The sequence below is a fragment of the Zingiber officinale genome, chromosome 7A (genome assembly GCF_018446385.1).
Source record: "Zingiber officinale cultivar Zhangliang chromosome 7A, Zo_v1.1, whole genome shotgun sequence".
NCBI classification, from domain to species: domain Eukaryota; kingdom Viridiplantae; phylum Streptophyta; class Magnoliopsida; order Zingiberales; family Zingiberaceae; genus Zingiber; species Zingiber officinale.
The window spans coordinates 36648949-36671433 of NC_055998.1; the positions used below are offsets into that span (position 1 = coordinate 36648949).

General features: G+C 44.5%; 1 non-coding gene across 1 annotated transcript; it reads right to left on the reverse strand.

The window, feature by feature from the left end:
* Positions 1 to 22128: 22128 nt before the first annotated feature.
* On the reverse strand, positions 22129 to 22234 carry LOC122003237. The gene has a single exon (XR_006117889.1). It is a non-coding gene; the product is annotated as a small nucleolar RNA R71 (small nucleolar RNA).
* Positions 22235 to 22485: the final 251 nt, after the last annotated feature.

Below are 22485 nucleotides of genomic sequence, written 5' to 3' on the forward strand. Positions count from 1 at the left end.
GATTCAACCAGGTGGCCATGGATATTCCAACGGCCACCTCAGAAACGATGATGAATGTGTTCACGCAAGGCCTCGTGGACGGTGACTTCTTCCACTCGCTCATTCGGAAGCCGCCCCGAGACTACGATCATATGTTGCACCGGGCCAATGAATACATCAATGTGGAGGAAGCCCAGGCGGCCCGAAGAAAAGAAGTTCCAACTGAGCGGCTAGCCTCTGCCGAGAGGAAGCCTGTCGCTCACCAGGAGCTGCCCAGAGGACCGAGGGCCGAAGCAGTCCACCCTCACCATGCGAGGTCTCAAGCCGTTCAGGAGGTAGCTGTCGAGCGGCCCAAACCAAAGAAGAAAGTATGGACACCCATGTTTTGCTCGTTCCACCGGACCGACACGCATAACACACGAGATTATCGAAGCCTTCCCCTGATCGCTCACACCGCTCCTCGGAGTAGCCGTCGTCGATCGCCATCATCCGACAGGCGACAGCGACACCATGAAGCCGATCGGCGGATATCCGACAGGCGACAGCGACAGACTCCCGAGCGGCATCATACTCCGAGGCATGAGGACAATCCCCAGAAGTCTAGGGAGCGGCCTAGGTCATCCGCACAGGAGGAAGAAAATAGAAGCAACACTTTCTGAGGTGAAATCAACATCATCGCTGGCGGACCGACCGGAGGTGACTCCAACAGAGCAAGGAAGGCGAGCGTCAGGCAGCACCAGATCCATGTTGTCGACTGCAGCCAAGAACGGGCGAGGGGACCCGAAATCAGTTTCGGGCCTAGGGACTTGGAGGGGGTCGAAGTGCCACATGACGACGCTCTCCTCATCAAAGCGGTAATAGCTAACTATACTATTCACCGTGTTTTCATCGATACAGGAAGCTCGGTCAACATTATATTTAAAAAGGCCTTCGACCAACTGTAAATTGATCGAGTCGAGCTGCTGCCCATGAAATCCCCCCTCTACGGGTTTACGGGCAATGAAGTTCTGCCGGTTGGACAAGTCCGACTGGCTATTACGCTGGGAGAGGAGCCGCTCAGAAGGACGCAGACTGCCAACTTCATCGTGGTCGACTCTCTTTCAGCATACAATGTTATTTTGGGGTGACCGGCACTCAGCGAGTTCCGAGCGGTCGTCTCCACCTTCCACCAGAAAATCAAGTTCCCGGTGGAAGATAAAGTGGGAGAAGTACGAGGAGACCTGCTGGCGGCTCGGCGATGCTACGTCGAGATGGTCTGAGCTGAAGCTAATTCCGCTCGGAAGATGCCACGGATCGAGGTAAACGCCATAACCGAAAAACCACCCTCTTTGGTTTATGAAGAAAAAGAGGAAGTGCAGATTCACCCGACCCAACCGGAGGCCACCACATTCATTGCGTCCGATCTGGAGGCAAGCCAGAAAAAGGAAGTGATCAAATGTCTCCAGAGAAACTGTGATGTCTTCGTTTGGTCGACGCATGAGCTGCCCGGAATTTCGCCAAGTATAGCGCAGCACGAGCTCCACGTCCGACCGGACGCTCGGCCGGTGAAGCAAAGAAAGAGGAACTTCAGTGCCGAACAAAATATCATCATCCGATCGGAGGTTGACAAGCTCCTGGAGGTCGGCCATATAAGGGAGGTCCAGTTCCCGAGCTGGCTCGCAAATGTAGTGCTAGTCTCCAAGCCGGGCAACAAATGGAGGGTTTGCATCGACTTTCGGGATCTTAACAAAGCGTGCCCGAAGGATTTCTACCCTTTGCCTCGGATTGATCAACTGGTGGACTCCACAGCCGGGTGCGAGTTGATATGTATGCTAGACGCATATCAGGGCTATCATCAGGTGCCGCTCGCCCAAGAAGATCAAGAGAAGTCAGTTTCGTCACAGCCGACGGCACGTACTGCTACAATGTGATGTCATTCGGACTGAAGAACGCGGGGGCAACCTACCAGCGCTTGATGAACAAAGTGTTCAAGGAGCAGATCGGACGCAATTTAGAAGTGTACGTAGACGATATTCTCATCAAGTCCGTCAGAGCGGCTGATCTTTTTAAAGACATGGAGGAGACCTTCCGAACGCTGAGGAAGTATGGAGTCAAGCTGAACCCTCAGAAATGTTTGTTCGGAGCAAAAGGCGGGCGTTTCTTAGGCTATATAGTGACCGAGCGGGGCATAGAGGCAAATCCCAGCAAGGTGAAAGCGTTACAAGATATGCCGCCCCCAAGAAATCTGAGGGAAGTACAGCGTCTGACCGGTCGGATAACTGCATTATCAAGATTCATCTCGAAGACTGTCGACCGGAGTCTCCCTTTTTTCAAGATTCTACGCAAAGCCACCAAGTTTCATTGGGATGAGGAGTGCGACCGGGCGTTCGAAGAGCTGAAGACATACCTGAATTCTTTGCCCGTGCTAGCCAAGCCAGCTGTGGGTGAGCCGCTCTGTATTTACTTATCTTCAACCGAGCAGGCAGTAGGCTCGGCATTAGTGAGGACGAGCGGAGAAGAACAACCCGTGTACTTCTTGAGCCATATTTTAAAAGACGCTGAATCTCGCTACACTAGGCTCGAGAAACTAGCTTTTGCTTTGGTCCTTGCCGCTCGGAGACTTCGCCCCTATTTCTTGGCACATACAATCATTGTCCGGACAAATAGCCCATTGGGAAGAGTGTTGTTGAACCCAGAAGCGTCCGGGCGGCTCATCAAATGGACAACGGAGTTAAGTGAATTTGATATTCAGTATCAACCCCGTTCAGCGATAAAGGCGCAGTCCTTGGCAGATTTTGTCACAGAAGTGCAAAAGCCAGAGCCCGAAGCTATGTGGAAAATATTTGTGGATGGATCGTCCACTCGGCTCGGGAGCGGGATTGGTGTGTTATTACTCTCTCCCCAAGAAGAAAAGATGCACCCGTCCGACTGGATTACAAAGCCACAAATAATGAAGCAGAGTATGAGGCGCTCATAGCTGGCTTGCAGGCCGCCCCGCATGCAGGGGTCGGTCGGGTAACACTCCATTCAGACTCTCAGCTTGTCGCCCAGCAGCTCGAGTGCAACACCGTCGACCGAATGGAGGGCCTCGCATTCCCGAGCGATTGGAGGACAACCATCATGGAGTTTCTGCGCTCGAGTGCAACACCGTCCGATCGGGAGGATGCCCAGCTATTAAGAAGGAGAGTCGGTCGGTTCACACTCATTGGAGACCAACTCTATAAGAAGGCTTTCTCCCGCCCACTTTTGAAATGTGTGAGCTCGGAAGACACGGCGTACATCCTCCAAGAAGTGCATCAAGGATCGTGCGGAGGACATCCAGGCGGACGATCACTAGTTAGGAAGATCCTGCTGGCCGGATACTTCTGGCTAACCCTGCAAGCAGACGCCGCTCGGACCGTCGTGACATGCCTCTCCTGCAAGAAGTATCACAACGTCTCCCACCGACCGGCGGAGGAAATGAAAGCATCTACCGTATCCTGTCTATTTGACCAGTGGGGAATGGATATTATGGGTCTGTTTCCTATGGCGACCGGCCAGCGGAAGTTTCTACTGGTGGCGGTCGACTATTTTTCCAAATGGGTGGAGGCCGAGCCACTAGCCAAGATCACCGAGCAGATGGTCAAAAAGTTTATTTGGCAGCATATAATCTGTCGGTTCGGCATCCCTCGCCGGCTAGTATCTAATAACGGATGACAGTTCGTCGGGAAGTAGCTTGAAGAATGGTGCAAAAGTTATGGCATCGAACAACATTTTACTTCCGTGGCGTATCCCAAAAGCAACGGCCAAGCGGAAGTAACCAACAAAGAAATCCTCAGAATTCTTCGGGCTCGACTTGACCACATAGGAGGAAGCTGGGTGGACGAGCTGCCAGGCGTCTTATGGGCTATCCGCACGACCCCAAAGGAGGGAACGGGCGTCACGCCATTCCATTTGGTGTACGGCGGTGAAGCAGTTATCCCAGTCGAAGTCGGCGTAGAGTCCGTCCGGGTCCAGAACTATGATGAGGACAATGCCGAGTGGAGGAACATGGAATTGGACTTGATCGACGAAGAGCGAGCCAAGGCGACCGTCCGGCTGATGGCGTACCAGCAAAGAATGAAGCAGAACTACAACCGGCGCGTGATCCCTAGAGCATTTCAAGTCGGCGACCTGGTCTGGAAGAAAGTAAAGCCGGTCAAGGACGTTGGTAAGCTGGAGGTTCCTTGGGCGGGACCCTTCAAAGTCATCGAAAAGCTCCGCTCGGGTGCTTATTATTTGGAGGATGAAGACGGACGGCGGCTGGATCGACCATGGAGCGCAAATCATCTCCAGTCGTACCAGGCTGGGTGAGAGGTGCGCTGATGTAATTCATTTTGTGTATCTCCTGGTCGCCTGTGTTCTTTTAATGCAGGAAGCAAAATGATAAAAAAGCGTATTTGGCAATCTTGGCCGAGCGGCCGTGTTGAAATTAGCCTTAAAGACCGTCGAGCTCCGACATTAAAAATCGAGAGTCGAGCCGGCGACTATAAACCCTCTGAGCAGAAGACCGTCGAGCTCCGACGTTAAAAATCGAGAGTCGAGCCGTCGACTATAAACCCTCCAAGCGGAAGACCATCGAGCTCTGACATTAAAAATCGAGAGTCGAGCCGGCGACTATAAACCCTCCGAGCGGAAGACCGTCGAGCTCCGACGTTAAAAATCGAGAGTCGAGCCGGCGACTATAAACCCTCCGAGCGGAAGACCGTCGAGCTCCGACGTTAAAAATCGAGAGTCGAGCCGGCGACTATAAACCCTCTGAGCGGAAGACCGTCGAGCTCCGTCGTTAAAAATCGAGAGTCGAGCCGGCGACTATAAACCCTCCGAGCGGAAGACCGTCGAGCTCCGACGTTAAAAATCGAGAGTCGAGCCGGCGACTATAAACCCTCCGGACGGAATAAGACAATAAAGAGGTCGACTCTTAAGTCGTTTGGCCGATCGGCCAAGTAACCAAAAGTACGTGCACATCTGGCGAAAAATCCTGTTTACGGAACAATATATTCAGCCGAGCGGACTAGTTACGTAAAATACTTCATAAAAAACCCCTTTCGAACACAAGAAAGGTAGGATGAGAAGTGAATAACGAGGAGAAGCAAAGGAACATGAACAGTAATTGGCGAGCCGAGCGGACAACACTCATATTGATTAGCAAAGGAAAAATAAAGTAAAAGGATAGCATTAAAGAAATTAAGGTCGAGCGGCCGAATTACAAAAATGGATAAGTTTTTGGCCGAGCGGCCGAGTTACATAAAAACTTCCTATTCAAGGAAATCATAAATGTCCTGGGGGATGTTGCAGAAAATCGCCGCTTGGTCTTGGGTCGAGATAAGGACGGAGTCGGCCAGATGACCCTTGGACTTCAAATAAGTGGTGGTGGCAGTCATGGCAAGCTCGAAGGCAGTGTACATCCGTTCGCAGACTTTCTCCGAGAATACTTCCGAACGGATGTAATTCAGCCTCAGGGCTGCGACTCGGCCAAGCTCAGCCTCTTGATATTCTTTAAAGGCCGCTTGGGAGGCTGCGAGGGATTCCTGCAAAGTCTTCAATTCTTCTTTATATTTAATCACCTCGGCCGAGCGGCTCGCCTTCTCGCCGTCGAGCTGCTCCATTAGCTCCTTAACTTTTTGCTCCAGGCCCCGAGCCTCGATATTCTTCTTCTCCAGGTCGGAGATAGCCGTCTTCTTCCACTCGGTCGCTAGGCTTATTTTTCGGTCAAGTGATTTGACCTGTCGATCGAGCTCGGATAAAGTATGCGCCTGGTCGGTCGTTTTCTTTTGCTCCGCCGCCAGCAAAGCTTGGGTCTTTTTGAGCTCTTTCTGCAGCTCGGCATATGATGGACCTTGTGACCCGGAAGGGCCGCCCGGAGCCTTCAGCCTCTTTAATTCTTCGTCCACCATGGCCAGACGGTTGCAGACGGCGATCTCCTCCACCCATCTCTGGCATAAGCAAGAATTGTTAATGGCCGATTGGAAATAATGCATAAAAAACTTCGGAAGAAAATGCACTTACCCCAGTGGCTTGCTGCATGTGGCTATTGGCCAGATTACTGAGCGGAATCATTGCGACGCGCGCCCGAGCGTCGGCCCACATCTCGGCTAAGGGCCCCTTCATTGTTATCATGTGCTCGAGCACGGTTGGCCGAGCGGCCTCGGGCAATAATTCCTCGGTGGGGAGATGCAAAGAAACCCGGATGGTACGGTGCCGACCGGGGGTCGTCTGGGCGGAAGCCGGGGAAGGATCGGAGGTCGGCGCTGAAAATTGGGACAAAATCGCTGACCGTTGGACTTGGCGGGGAGAGGGTGGAAGGGCGCTGATCGGAACGGCCTCGAGGGGGTCCGCAGACACGTCTAGTTGGGAGGGCATCCGATCGGACGAGATCGCCTCCACCACCGTCGCTTTGCCGCAAGAATCGACGGTGGCCCGCTCGGATGGATGGACTGCAGATGTAGCCGAGCGGAGTGGTGTCTCCGTGCAGCGCCTCTTTTGTCGGAGGGGGCACTCTTCCTCCTGAGCCGAGCCTTCCTCCCGGATGGAAGGCTCTCGACTAGTAGTTGCGCCAGCCGTTGGCTCCGGGAGAGAAGCCTGAGCGGCCGACTCCCCAGCATTTGTCTCGCTCTCTCCTTCGTTAGAGCCGACCGGTTGAATGCCAAGCGTCTCCATTTCTTTGGCCGCCGCGGCCTCGAGCGCCGCCGCCATCCTTTTCAAAATGTCGGCCATCACAGACTCCATGACGATGTTCGCTGCAAAGGAAAAAGGAGAAAATCAGTTAGCAATCAAAGCGAATGTACCAAGTAAAATTCTTACCGAAGCCGCTCGGGAGAGGGGTCCTGATCGGACTCAGGCCGAATATATACATCACCCCTTCAGGCAGGAACTTATTGATGTCAAACCTCAGACCGGCTAGCATGTTGGCGGCATGAAGATAGTCCGGTCGGGTTTTGAACCTTTTGAGCTCTGGTGAGGTTGGTGGTCCGATCTGCCACTGCGTCTGGAAGGGGGCTCGCTCGGGCATACGAAGGTAGAAGTAGAATTCTTTCCAATGCTTATTGGAAGAGGGCAGCTTATTGAAGAAAACTAAACCGGGCCAAGCTTGGAACATGTAAGTGCCCAGCTCAGACTATTTAGGGTAATAAAAATAATAGAAAACCTCTAGTCGGAGGGGGATATTGTGGATTTTGAACAAGACGACGACGCCGTATAAAAGGCGGAAAGTGTTGGGGACTAGGCTTCCGAGCAGAATGTCGAAAACATTACAAACTTCAGCGATGAAGGGATGAATGGGAAATCGCAGACCGGATGTGAACTGGTCACGGAAAATACAAAAAGCTCCGCACGGTGGTTTGTGTGGCCGAGCGGAGGGAGAGGGTAAGATAATTTCGAAGTCAAATGGGATGTCAAAATTATCCATCAGAATATCGGCGTCGCGCCGATCGAAGTGCGACTCCATGGTAGTATACCATGGGCCGAGGGTTTGGTCTTAAGGCTGAGAGGAACAAGCCATGGGCCGAGCGGATGAAACCAAGAAAGGTGAAGAAAGGCAGAGGATAGAAGAAAGAAGATGGCAAACGAAACAGTGCCCCGAGGACCAAAACTCGGGAAAAGAAGGGCAAAGAAAACACAAGAACCAGAGATAGAACAGAAAAAGAGCCTTACAGAGAAGAAGGAGGATCGACGAAGAACGCGAGATCACCGGAAAAAGAGAACCGAAGCTGCCGGAGCACTGAAACGCCGAAGCTTCTGGGCACGCGAGAGCAGAAATGCGGCGAAGGCGGACAAAGCGAAGGCTTTATAGGGTTGAGCCCGAGCGGCCTCCACCGTTGGATTCAGGTCACGAGAATCGGAGCACGCATCGCGCCGTCCATTTCAAACTGCCTCGATCTCATCACCCGAGGCGCCGCCGCCGTACGATGACGCCAGTAATGCCACATGGCATTCCACCACAGGAAAGCATTTAATGAGCACCTTAACGAGGCGCAGAGCGCGTGCTCGCCCTTAATGACGGAGATTGGTGCAAATTTCGAGGAGACCCGAGGGAAGGTGGCGTTGACTGAGGCCGTAGCAACCTCCACACGCGCCGAGCGGGGGATGGTTTCTTGGAGACGCCGCTCGGCGTAACTGGTGGTCCAGTCAGTCGGACTAATCGCCTCCTTCGACTAGACTTGAAGGGAAGGCAAGTGATCCAGCAGTGAGGATAGGGGACCCTCCTTTAAGCAGAGTCAACGCCACGTGGAGGTTGAAAGGTAAAAGGTCAACCAGAGGTTTGGCCGAGCGGATAAAGATTGGGGCGACCGGCCGAAAGTTCCGAACGGAAGCAAAGACACCCCGACGGGGAGTCGGGGTTCCGACGCTCATGTTGAACAGGGTCGTATGGCTGAGCGGGTAGCCCGCTCGGCCGAAGGCATAAAGCAGCAATACTGTGAACAGTGTCCACCGAGCGCACGACCGGGAGTCGATCCGATCAGACCAAAGGTACCTTCCGAACGGCCGGACGCTCGGCGCAGGAACAGAAAAGACAAGTATTAAGGGACATCGGGAAACATCTTCTGACAGCAGGCATATTCGACGACTAGGCCATACGCAGAATCGTACGATGGAAGGTTTTGTTGTCCCATCAAAGAGGTGCTCAGACTGTAGCAGTATGGGGTTAGGCAAGCTCCTCTGACAAGCCCATACCGAGGAATGGTAAGAGGATACGTATTCACCTCGGTATGTGTGTATAAGCCTCTTCACAGCTCTATATAAGAGCCCCCAGGTTTCACTGGAGGTACGCATGCTCTCGTATTCGAAGCCACTTCTACATTTCCTTTTGCCTGACTTGAGCGTCGGAGGGTCGTCGCCGGGAACCCCTTCCCGATCTGACTTCTTTGTAGGTTCACCAAAGACCCGTGCGACCGGTCGGAGATCCACGTCAATAGTTCGGAGAGCGCCACGTGCCCAGCGTCCGTTGAGTCAGCGTTCGGACAGGATCAATATCTTTTCTTATTTGTAGTTAAAAGGAAGATTTTAATTTTTGATAAAACTTTCCTTTTTAGCAACCATCCACACGTTTTAAAAGAAAGATTTTAATTTATATAATTTTCCTTTTACAACCAACAAGGGATTTAAAGAAAGAAATTTTTTAATTAAAATTTCTTATCGGAAACAAATAAAGAATTTTTAATTTCATGTTTAAAACTTTCCTTGTTTGGATTTAAAGGGGTGGCCGACCATGACAAGAAGAAAAGGAAGTTTTAATTTTTTATTTTAAAACTTTCCTTTTTAGTCATTAGCAAAGAATATAAGGAAGTTTTTATTATGTTTAAAACTTTCCTAATTTACCAAGACCAAGGAATATAAAAGAGAGGGTAGAGGTGCCTCACCTTACAACACATCTTCTATTCTCCTCTCTTTTTCCTTGTGGCCGGCCCTTCCTCTTCCCGTTTTCTTCTTCTTTGGTGGTCGGCGGCATCAACCTTTATGGAGATATTGGTGGCCGGCCTATGCTTGGAGGAGTAGAGAAAGGAGGCATTGTTTCTGTTGGTTGCTACTCGGAAAACCTAGAGGTTCCACTGTATAAAAATTTTGTACAAAGGTCTGAACCTTTTTCCTAGCTACCATGTGTTCTTTTAAATTAAATTTTGGATCTCCTGCGAAACTTAACACGTTTGATCCAAAACTTAATCTATTTGTTTTTTTAGGTTTAGACTTGGATCTCCTGCGGAACTTAACACGTTTGATCCAAATCACCTAAGTTATTAATTCCATTAAATACTAATTTCCATAATTGGTTCCCAGTACTGACGTGGCGAGGCACATGGCCTTCTTGGATATGGGAGCAACCACCACCGACTAGACAAAACCTTTTATGGAAAGCTAATATTTAATTTCCTAAAATAACTTTAGGTTAACCGAAAGGAACAATCAAATCACAAGGAAAAGAAATAAACATAAGAACACTACATCGAAAATAAATTCGAAACACTAGAATCGTAAGCCTCTTGTATTTGGTATTATTTCCAAAAATAACTAGTATGATGCGGAAAGGAAAAATTACTAGTTATACCTTATAGAAAGACCTCTTGATCTTCTACCGTATTCCTCTTCTAACCTCGGACGTTGTGTGGGCAACGATCTTCCGAGATGAGAAACCACCAAAGCACCTTCTTCTCCTCCTAGCTAGGTTCGGCCAAAACAAGAGCTTTACCAAGGATGAAGAAAACCACCAACCAAGCTCCAAGGGATGCAAGCTTTCTCTCCTCCTTCTTCTTCTTCTCCAAGTAGTATCCGGCCACCACAAGAGCTCCAAGCCAAGGAGAATTTCGGCCACCACAAAGAGGAAGAGGAGAAGAGAGGATGGCCGGCCACACCAAGGAAAAAGAGAGGGAGAAAAATAATAGAGGTTGTTCCCCATGAAGGCACCCCCACCCCTTCTTTTATATTCCTTGGCTTTGGCAAATAAGGAAATTTATTTATAATAAAATTTCCTTAACTTTCCTTGACAACAATTAATTAAGAAAAATTAAATAAAATTTCATAATCTATTAATCATGGCTGGCCACCTCAAATAGATAAATTAGGAGAGTTTCAATCAACAAAATAAACTTCCTAATTTGTCTCCGGAAATTTTAAAAATAAAATTTCTCTTCAAAAATTCCTTCATGGTTGATAAAAAGAAATTTCTATAATTTTATTTTTCAACATGTGAATAATTTTACAAAGAGAAAAAAATAAAATATCTTTCCAATCTACAAATAAGGAAAGAGATCTAATCTCTTTCTTTAATCTTTTGTAGATCCTTTTAAGAGAGATATTTTAATTTTAATTCTCTCCAATAAATTATATCTTCCACATAAGAAAAATTAAAATTAAAATTCTTTTCAATTTCATTAGGGCCGGCCCCCTTTAGCTTGGGTTCAAGCTAGGGCCGGCCACCCATAAACCATGCTTAGGCCGGCCCTAGCTTGATCCCCAAGCTAGCTTGGCCGGCCCCCTTTAGGTGGGTATAGAAGGTGGGTATAGGTGGGTATAGTACTCTATAAATAAGAGACTACGATAGGGACCGAGAGGAGGAATTGATTTTGGTCTCCCGATAAAATTAAGCATCCCGTGTTCGCCCCGAACACACAACTTAATTTTATCAATAATAATTCATTCCACTAGAAAACTATTATTGAACTACCGCACCAATCCCAAATTACATTTTTGGGCTCCTTCTTATTATGAGTGGGTTAGTCTCCCTGTGTTTAAGATATCGAATGTCCACTAATTAAGTGAGTTACTGGCAACTCATTTAATTAATATCTTAGTCCAAGAGTAGTACCACTCAACCTTATCATCATGTCGAACTAAGTCCACCTGCAGGGTTTAACATGACAATCCTTATGAGCTCCTCTTGGGGACATTATCAACCTTGTATCTCTAGGACACAATTTCCTTCTATAATCAACAACACACACTATAAGTGATATCATTTCCCAATTTATCGGGCTTATTGATTCATCGAACTAAATCTCACCCATTGATAAATTAAAGAAATAAATATCAAATATATGTGCTTGTTATTATATTAGGATTAAGAGCACACACTTCCATAATAATTGAGGTCTTTGTTTCTTTATAAAGTCAGTATAAAAGAAACGACCTCTAATGGTCCTACTCAATACACTCTAAGTGTACTAGTGTAATTATTTAGTTAAGATAAACTAATACCTAATTACACTACGACCTTCCAATGGTTTGTTCCTTTCCATCTTGGTTGTGAGCTACTGTTTATAATTTATAAGGTACTGATAACATGATCCTCTGTGTGTGACACCACACACCATGTTATCTACAATATAAATTAATTGAACTACTACATTTATCATAAATGTAGACATTTGACCAATGTGATTTTTATTTCTAGATAAATGTTTATACCAAAAGCTAGGCTTTTAGTATACATCCTAACAATTTCCTAGCATCCCTTGGAGATTGGTTGGTGGTCGGAACTCATCATCCTTGAAGGTTGTTGGTGGCCGAAACTTGGAAGCAAGAAGAGAAGGCTTGGGTGGATTTCATCTTGGTAGATCATCGCCCACACGACGTTCAAGAGAATGAGAGGAATACAATAGAAGATCAAGAGATCTATAAGCTACGAAAGATATAACTAGTCATTAGTTTCCGCATCATGACTAGTTCATCCTTTTGTATAGATCTTGTAAAACCAAACACAAGAGGTTATCGGTTTTAAGTTATCATTTTTGTTATTGATTTTATTTTTCGATTTCATGTTTCGATAATGTGTTTCTATTGAGGTCTCTATAGTTAAACCTAGTTTACTGTAAGAAGTTAAATATCCAATTTCTTCATGAGGCTTTGTCTAGGAAGTGGTGGATGATCCTATACCCAAGAAGGCCTAGTACCTCGTCATGTTTAACCTGGAAGCCGATCTTAGAAATAGATATTTGATAACTTCTTTAATTTGGTTTAACTTAGGAAGATCACATCGGTTGAACTTGGAGTAAGAATGTGTTGACCTCCGTAAGTGTACGGAAATGTCGTAAGTAATAATAAAAGATATTGTATCCACAGGGATTGGAATAAGCACTAAAGATGTCTCAACGTGAGTTAGCTAAACAATAAATCAATTGGGTTTCAAAAGCTAAGTGTAACTATGAAAAGTAAACAAAGAAATGAAAGAATAAGAAACAAGAATAAGGGCAATGATAAGGGTATGTTCTAGGAGTTTTGGTTTATTTATAATATTATTCAATGTAAGAATCTACCGAATCTTATTCCTCAATTGTCCATCATTTGTAGAAGGTTGTCGGTTCTCTCTTGCAATAGACAATTGGCCTAGGACTAAAATATATCTAAATATGATCAATTAGGAATGAACCCTATGTTGTCCTTACATGGGCTTGCCTGTCACGTTTGTCCCTTGGAAAATCAACATAGAAATCCAATACTTCTCAACCTCATTAAGATATAAAGATTAATGCATCCAATTCATCCTCCCCTCTTGAAATACCTAATTTTTCTTTCAAGATTACCCCTCAAACGTCCTTACACGGGCATGTTCCTATCACGAACATCCCTCAGAAAATCAAATGAGAAACAATCCATACAAGATCCACAAGATATTCAAACATTCAATCAAGCATGGTAATTAAGCCCTAATCACAACAATCCACACAAGAAAGAATAGATACAAACAGGGCAAAATCATATAAATAGGAATTTTAGCAAATCCAGAAGAGTTTACATCAAATCTCCATTACAAATACTCCCTCCATCCTAGAACAAGAGATCTAATCCATGGAACAAGGAAAGAATTCCAAAGATAAGGAAAAGACAATCATCTTGATCCCAAATCCAAGAAAGAAAGGGAAAAAAAAGCTTATCTACGATGAAGAGTCGTCTTCGGATCCAATCCTCCTTCCCCGGAGTCGAAACGTTGAAGATCCGCCCTTGATTCACCGGAAATCCCTCCAAGAAGGTGGAGGAACGCCCAAATCTTGAATTCCCCCCAAAAAGGAGAAGATCCCCCTTTGAAATGAAGAAGAAACCTTTATATAGAGGGGGAAATTCGGGAGCCACACGGCCCCAAGACCTGGCCGTGTGTGGGACACGGCCTGGCTCACTCCCCTCTCTGCCTGTCTCACACGGCCATGTGTGAGACACGGTCGTGGTTTGCTTCTGCCAATGATCCCCTTGCACGGCCGTGTAGATCTACACGGCCTGCACTACCTCCGCCTCTGGAAACCTGGCACGGTCGTGTGGTGTACACGGCCAGAGCCTTCTTGCTCACTGGAAACCCTGCACAGTCGTGTGGTGTACACAACCAGGGCCTCCCTGGTCTCTGGAAATCTTACATGGGCGTGTGGTGTACACGGCCTGGCTCCATTTGGCTTCAAATCTTGGCATGGTCGTGTGAGGTTTACACGGCCAAGCCATCTTCCTTTCCTGCTATAGCTACACGGCCAAGGATCTCCACACGGCCTAGGCAACCCCCCATGACAGGGTCATGTGAGGTACAAGAAGGGTGCCTTCCTCCTTTGCTTCGCTTGCAGATTTGACCTTGAACATGAAACCTTCACCAAATTTTACTCCTATGTACAGAAAATGCACAAAAGCAGATCTCTGAACAGAAGGAGTAAATATACTAAAAGGAAAGCTGGAAGTACGAAAATATGTAGACAAAGCATGTACAAAGTATGTGAATGTGCGTCAAAACATGCTAAACAAGTGTATACAATCTACGCACATCACACCCCCAGACTTAAACCTTTGCTTGTCCTCAAGCAAAATACTGCAATCTAAATTCATATGTTCTATAATGCACTCATATCCCTAATGCATTCTCATAACTCTATCAAAAAGTTTCATTAACAAGCATGATCATGGAAACAAGTTAAGTATGGCTCAAGCATAAGTACCCTGTGCATAGTGCAAATAAAATAACTCAAAACTCTTCAAGTTTCAATCTATGTCCTAGTTAAGTCATCATCAAGTTTGAATTCTTAATGTTTCCAGTGATAGACAAGTAACCAATGATAGACACTTACTTGCCACACACTTGGTTCATATTTCTCAATCAACCCAAGGTCTCAAAGGCGTGCTCAATCTCAAGAGAAACTAAGCAGTCATTTCCCCAGTAACCTAACTCGGTCTCAAAGGGGTGACTTACTAGATTCCACTCATGACAACTATTTTTTATATCCCTTATTCACTTTTTTCTGCTTTTTTCACACTTTTTTTTCCTCATAAGTATTTGCATTGTGCAAATCTTATTCACAAATGTACTTTTAGCACAAATGTTGGGATATTTTGATTTTTCCAAATGAGCTTACATGAATTGAGCCTCATCCAGTAACCAAAATGAAGTTTGAGAAATCACCATGGAAACCAAGTACTAAACAAACAAGATGAATCATGACTATTTCAATGAAATCAACCATTCAAGCATCAAGTATAGGTGTAGTGAAGATAAGATCCTTAAGGTCAAGCCAAAACTAAAACTCATCTCCATAAGATACTTAGCTTATGTCATGCTACTCAAGATAGAGAAAAGAGGTACATTAAGCATACTATTAGAAACATCATGAATCTAGATAATAAACGTGCTAACATTTAATCTTGAAGACATGAAAGCATATAAGTGAAGTTTTGATGTTCTCAAGATGTATGCCACAAAAGTTTCAAAAGATAGTCAAGTGACTATCAAAACTCAAGCAATCAAAGCAAGACAATCAAAATAAAATGCATAAACAAAACTAAACATGCAAAAAACAAGCAAAAGTTGAAAACTAGAATGCATAAAGAAAAATCAGGAAAAATCAGGTTCGACACCCCCCCCCAGACTTAAACTTTTCATCGTCCCGATGAAATCAATATGGTGGAGGAGGTGGAGGTGGGTGAGGAAAAGGATGCCTACGACGTAGTTGGCCAATGGGAAAATTAGGAAAACCTAGAGTTTCACTCAGGATTATATGATACTCAAACAAAGCATCTACTTGTTGGCTAGTGACACTCATACTTTGCATAAAATCTCTCATTCTAGCTTGATCTGTATCATAATCTTGGACAAATTCAGCCACTTGACCTTGAAAATTCCTCGTGAACTGAAAGTAATTTTGTACCTCTCTAAACTGGTCATTTGATAAAGAGAAGCGACCGTCCAACATTTCTCGTTGGGCATCTTGCTTCTGATGAAGTGATTCTAGAGATGCACAAAAAATCTGAGAAGTCAAATTTGGAGGGACCCTTACCATAGGCAAAAGAATGTCTAGCTAGATCTGGATGACCAGAAGGCTGCGGGTGTCCAGATGTCGAGGGCTCAATGTGTGGCTCTGTGTCCCCGTATATGGAAGGGACATATTCGGGGTCTAAATCAATGATTACCCAATTAGCTGGGTTGCGAATTGAAGTTCGAGAAGGACAAGGAAGAGGTAAAGGAAAATCATTCCTCCTAGGAAATGCAAAACCATTCCCATCCTGAACAATCATTTTCATAGCAAGACATGCATCCATGTCGATCATATCATTGCCATGTATAACTTCCAACCCATCTAAATCAAGTTCCAAGTTAATAGCTACTTGAGTAATCAAACCACCAAGAACTATTGATCCCGAAGATGCCCTCACAACTCTCACTAAGGTTTGCAAAAAATGGAAGCCGGAATCAAAATCAACCTTATGTAGCATAGCCCATAGAGAATAAAGTTCTACTTTCTTAACGACTCCATCACTTTCCCCTCTACCAAAAATAGTTTTGCTCATAACTCGATGTAAATATCTAAAAATAAGGTTTTGCATGTGAGAAGCCTTAGCTCTAGAGGGCTCATAGGGATGATCTAATCCGGTGATCGAATTCTAAAAATTGTTCCAATTAAATCTAGAGTCAAACCTCCGAGAGCTACCGGAAGACAATCCAAAACAAGTGTTGAAGTCACTAAATACCCATTGAAATTCTTGATTCATTAATCTAAAGATTATCTTGCCAACATAATCATCCTCATTGGCAAAATGGGCATCTAGTGAAGTTAGAAACTCCAAAATAAGGCAAGGATAAGTAGGTAGATGTGTGTACAACATATCACTCCAATCCAAGAACCCAATCATCCAATCTATATCATTCCTAATTCCCATCATATCTAAAATAGTTGGGTCTATATACCTAGTACACACGATCTTTCTATTGACAAGAATTGCAAATCTAGTTATTTGATCATCATTTCTAAACATGATATTGAATTCGTTGTCATTACCTTCATCGCGTGAGGTCCTCTTTCCTTTGCCTTTCAACGGTTGTTTCCCTTTGTCTTTGGTTGGCTCTTTCCCTTTGTCTCCACCACTAGATCCACCACCTCCCTTACGAAGTCTCTTCAAAAGGTTGGACATTTTGTCTGTTAGAGTGTATACTAAAAGCCTAGCTTTTGTATAAACATTTATTTAGAAATAAAGAATCACAGTGGTCAATATCTACATTTATTTGTTAAATGTAATTTGTTCAATTAATTTATATAGTAGACAACATGGTGTGTGGTGTCATACATAGAAGATCATGTTGTCGGTTCTTTATAAATTATAAACAGTTGCTCGCGACTAAGATGGAAAGGAACAAACCGTTGAAGTAGTCGTAGTGTAATTAAGTATTAGTTTATCTTAACTAATAAATTACACTAATACACTCCAAGTGTATTGAGTAGGACCATTTTAGGTAAGTACTTTTTGTACTGACTTTATAAAAGAACTAGACCTTAGTTATTATGGAAGTGTGTGCTCTTAATCCTAATATAATAACAAACACATATATTTAGTATTTATTTCTTTGACTTAACAATGGGTGAGATTTAACTCGATAAGTCAATAAGCCCGATAAGTTGGGAAATGATATTACTTATAGTGTGTGTTGTTGATTATAGAAGGAATCTGTGTCCTAGTTATCTAGGTTGAGAATGTCCCCAAGAGGAGCTCATAAGGATTGTCATGTTAAATCCTGCAGGTGGACTTAATCCGACATGACAATGAAGTTGAGTAGTACTACTCTTGGAGCTAGATATTAATTAAGTTATCAGTAACTTACTTAATTAGTGGGCATTCATTATCTTAAACACAGGGAGACTAACACACTCATGATAAGAAGGAGCCCATAATGTAATTTGGATTTGGTGCGGTAGTGCGATAATAACTCTCTAGTGGAATGAGTTATTATCGATGAACTTGAGTTTGTTGGGACCGATTATGTAGCTAGAGGGGGCTGAATAGCTCGGTGTGCTCGTCGTGCTCTTCGTTGCTTGTTTCTTCAAGAATATGCAGCGGAAAATACAAAGAAAACAACCACAACGCTAACACTAAGGATTTACTTGGTATCCACCTCACAAGATGTGACTAATCCAAGGATCCACACACTCACGCACCCTCCACTATGAAAAACACTCCTTTTTGGTAACTACCGAAGGCGGAGAAGCCCTATAATACTCTCAGTATAAGAAGAAAACAAGGGGAAAACAAATACAAGAATTCTTACAGGTTTGACAACCGAAAACCCTAACCCTAGTTTCTCCTTCTTGCTTTTAATCCGCCTCTTAACTTGGAAAACTTCCAAGAACCTTCAAGAACTGGTGATCTAAACTTCATAGAGATGCTGTGGAGTATCGGAGCTGAACAGTGTAAGGGTTGGCGAAGAAAGAGCTCGACAACGGCTTTAATCGACGCCAACAGTAGGATCCCGATCGATTGAATTGCTCCCAATTGATCGGGGAGGCATTGGATCGATCGATCGATCGATCCAGAGCACCTCTGTGCTCTCGGCAAATGCCTGGATCGATTGGCTGATCGATCCAGGGCTTATTGCGCAGAATCGTGACTCCCAATTGATCCATTGATCGATTGGGGGCTCTGGATCGATCGGCTGATCGATCCAGAGCTGTTCTATGCGATCGTGCACTTCTCCCAATCGATCCACTAATCGATTGGGAGGAGGATTGTCGCAAAGACTTGCCCAATCGATCAGCCGATCGATTGGGCATCAGCCAATCGATTGGCTGATCGATCCAGCTCATGATTTCTCCCAAAATCAAGTCTAAAGCCTCCTAAACCAACATCCGGTCAATCATGACCTATTGGTCCATCATGCCTAGCATCCGGTCACCCTTAACCTGCTAGAACTCGCTCACCAAGTGTCTAGTCAATCCTTTTGACCCACTTGGACTTCCACCAGATGTCTGGTCAACCTTGACCCATCTAGATTTCCTCGTGCCAAGTATTCGGTCAATCCCTTTGACCTACTTGGACTTCCCAACACCAAATGTCCGATCATCCTTGATCCATCTGGATTTTCCTTGTGCAAAGTATCCGGTCAATCCCTTTAACCTACTTGGACTTCCCAACACCAGATGTCCGATGAACCTTGATCCATCTGGATTTTCCTTATGCCAAGTATCCGGTCAATCCCTTTGACCTACTTGGACTTCCCAACACCAGATGTCCGATCATCCTTGATCCATCTAGATTTTCCTTGCCTGGCTTCACTCACCAGGCCTTCCCGTCTGCCTGGCTTCACTCACCAGGTCTTTCACCTGGCTTCACTCACCAGGATTTCTCTTCTTCCTAGCTTCACTCACTAAGACTTTCACCTGGCTTCACTCACCAGGATTTCTCTTCTGCCTAGCTTCACTCACTAGGACTTTCACCTAGCTTCACTCACCAAGATTTCTCTTCTGCCTAGCTTCACTCACTAGGACTTTCACCTAGCTTCACTCACTAGGGTTTTCCTGCTGCCTGGATTCACTCACCAGGACTTTCACTTCTGCCTAGCTTCACTAACTAGGACTTTCCAGTCAAGTATCCAGTCAACCTTAACCTACTTGACTCTTCTTCACAATCTTACCACATGAACAATTGCACCTGCAATCTCCATGTCTTGTCTCCATGTATTGTCAAACATTGAAACCCAAACATCAAGACTCGAGCTTGGACCAATTCATTCTCCCTACATTCTCTCCCTAAGAGGGAAAACTCCCTACATTCTCCCCCTAAGAGGGCAAACTCCCTCTTAGATAATGAATGTCTAACTTAAACCCTTTCATTCTCCCCCTATTGGCACACATCAAATCCCTACATGCCTCATCTTTGGGCACATAACAAAAATAAACTCTCCTCCTAAAGAGTTACCCTACGTTGTTCACAACTTCACTCGTTGTTTACAACATAATATCGAAGGTCCCATACCCTTCATTATTCTTAACGCTCATCCTTGAGCATATACCACTTGGTATATTCACTTGTTGTATACAAATTCACTCGTTGTCTTCACACACAATTCAAATGAAGGTCTCATACCCTTCATTATCATCAAATTGATGTGCGTATATTATATACTCTTTTATGTATGTTTTTACGCACATTTACATACTTTGAGCATAGTTGATCTATGCACTTTTATACTTCCAGCTTTCCTTTTAGCATATTTACTCTTTTGGTTCGGAGATCTGCTTTTTGTGCATTTTCTGTACACAGGAGTCGAAATTGGTGAAGATTATGCGTCCTCGGGCAAGCTTGGAAGGAATTGAAGGGAGAGAGCATCAGGCCGTGTACCACACACGGCCGTGTAGTTTTAACAGGAAGGGAAGAGGACATGGCCGTGTGAATCTCACACGGCCGTGTCTTGATTTGAAGAAATTAGAGCAGATGCCTTACATGGCCGTGTAGATCTACACGACCGTGTGAGGTTTCCAGAGGCCAAGCAGGTGGTGGCCGTGTGCACCACACGGCCGTGTAGCATTTCCAGAGAACAGAAGGGTCCTGGCCGTGCGGCCGTGCAGCTTTGGCAGAGAAGCCGTGTGAATCTCACACGGCCGTGTCATGGGGCCGTGTGGCGCCCGATTTCCTCCTCTATTTAAACCCTCCTTCATGAATTGAAAGGGGATCTCTCCCCTTTTGGGAGAAGGCAAGATTTGATGGTATCCTCCCATTCTTGGGAGGATTTCTGGGCGATTCGAGGGGAGTTCTTGACGATTTCGACTCCGGAGCGAGGATTGGATCCGAAGACGAGGCTTCTTCGTAGATAAGTTTTCTCTTTCCCCCTTTTCTTGGTTTCTTGGATTGGGGATTTAAGAAATGCTTGTAATCTTTATTTCTTCGGGTATTCTTCCTCGATTCATGGAGTAGATCTTGTATTCTAGGATTAAGGGAGTATTTGTATGATGGATTGATGTAATCTCTTATGGATTTGCCAATTTCTTGTTTCAATGACATTGTCTTGCTTGTATCAATTAGATCTTGAATGATTAATGGTGATTTGTGCTTAATTCTCATTCTTGATTAATTGTTTGGATTTCTTGTGGACTTTGTAAAGATAAACTCTCACTCGATCATCCGAGGGATCCACGTGACAGGTGCAAGCCCGTGTAAGGACGTTTGAGAGATAATCTTAAAGAGGAAATAGGAATATTCAAGAGAGTAGGATGGATCTTGTGATTAGTTTCTTGTATCTTGATAGATTAATAAGTTCTGGGCTTCTATGTTGATATCCGAGGAAGGCATAGTAATAGGTGCGCTTCTGTGTAAGGACAACGTAGGTTCACGTCTAATTGATCATATTTAGATACATTTCTCAGTCCTTAACCGGTTATCTATTGCAAGAGAGAACCAGCAACTTTCTACAAGTGTTTGGCAATTGAGGGATAAGAATTGGTGAACCATTTACATTCAAGAAATCTTACAAAGAAACCGAAACTCCTAGAATCTCCCTTTATCATAACCCAAAACACTAAACTCTTGTTTGTTGATCTTTAATATTAGATTTGTTTACCTTCACTTTGCATTTGAAACAATTGGATAGTTCTTTAGCTAATTCACATTGAGACATTTCTAGTGCTTATTCCAGTCCCTGTGGATACGATAATCTTTTATATTACTTGCGACATTTCCGTACACTTGCGGAGCGTAACAAGTTTTTGGCGCCGTTGCCGGGGACTGCGCTATAACATTAGGAATTATCAATTGAGTTAGACTAAACATAACATTTGTTTTCCTTTCATATTGCATAGTAGTAACTAATCATTAGATTTCTGTTTTTACTTTCTTGTATAACTTTTACTTCTTGTTAATTCTTTTTGTACAAATTCAATTCTGCATTTTTTATTCTTTTATTTTTCTCTTTTTCTGTTGAATTGTCATTTGCTATCTTGTTCTTGTGTATGTGAAGATCTAACTTTGCAGGGGAATTCTTTCCTTTTGACCCTGAGATTGACAAAACTTTCCATAAAAGAAGAATTCTGCAAAGGAAAATTGAAGAACAGGAACATTTGAACATGGCGAATAGACCACTCAAGGATTATGTTGCACCTTATGCAAGAGGTTTTTGATCTAGTATTTCAAGACCTTCAGTGGAAGCTAATAACTTTGAGATCAAACCCGCAATTATATCTATGGTGCAGCAGAACCAATTTGGTGGAGGACCTCATGAAGACCCCAATCAACACTTAGAGGTCTTTTATAAAACATGTGGTACCATGAAAATGAATGGAGTTCCTTCAGAAGCAGTTAGATTATTATTATTTGGGTTTTCTTTAAGAGATAGGGCAAAGCAATGGCTGAATTCTTTGGCCCCTAATAGCATCACCACTTGGGAGCAGTGTGAGCAACAGTTTCTTGATAAATTCTATCCACCAAGCAAAACAGCTCATATGAGGAATTTAATTGCAAGCTTCAAGCAAACTGACTCAGAATCTCTTTTTGAAGCATGGGATAGATATAATAGTATGCTCAGACAATGCCCACATCATGGGTTGGAAAGATGGTTAGTGTTGCACACTTTTTATAATGGTATCAACTATCATACCAAAGTGTCCCTTAATTCAGCTGCTGGAGGGGCACTTATGAATAAAAGTTTAGATGAAGCTGAAGAAATTATTGATAGTGTAGCACGAAATCATCATCAATGGGCAAATGAAAGAAGTGGTGGCTATTCTTCTGTAAACCCAACAATTAAAGCATCAGGGAAGTTTGATGTAGATGCAGTCACTCTTTTGTCTGCAAAAT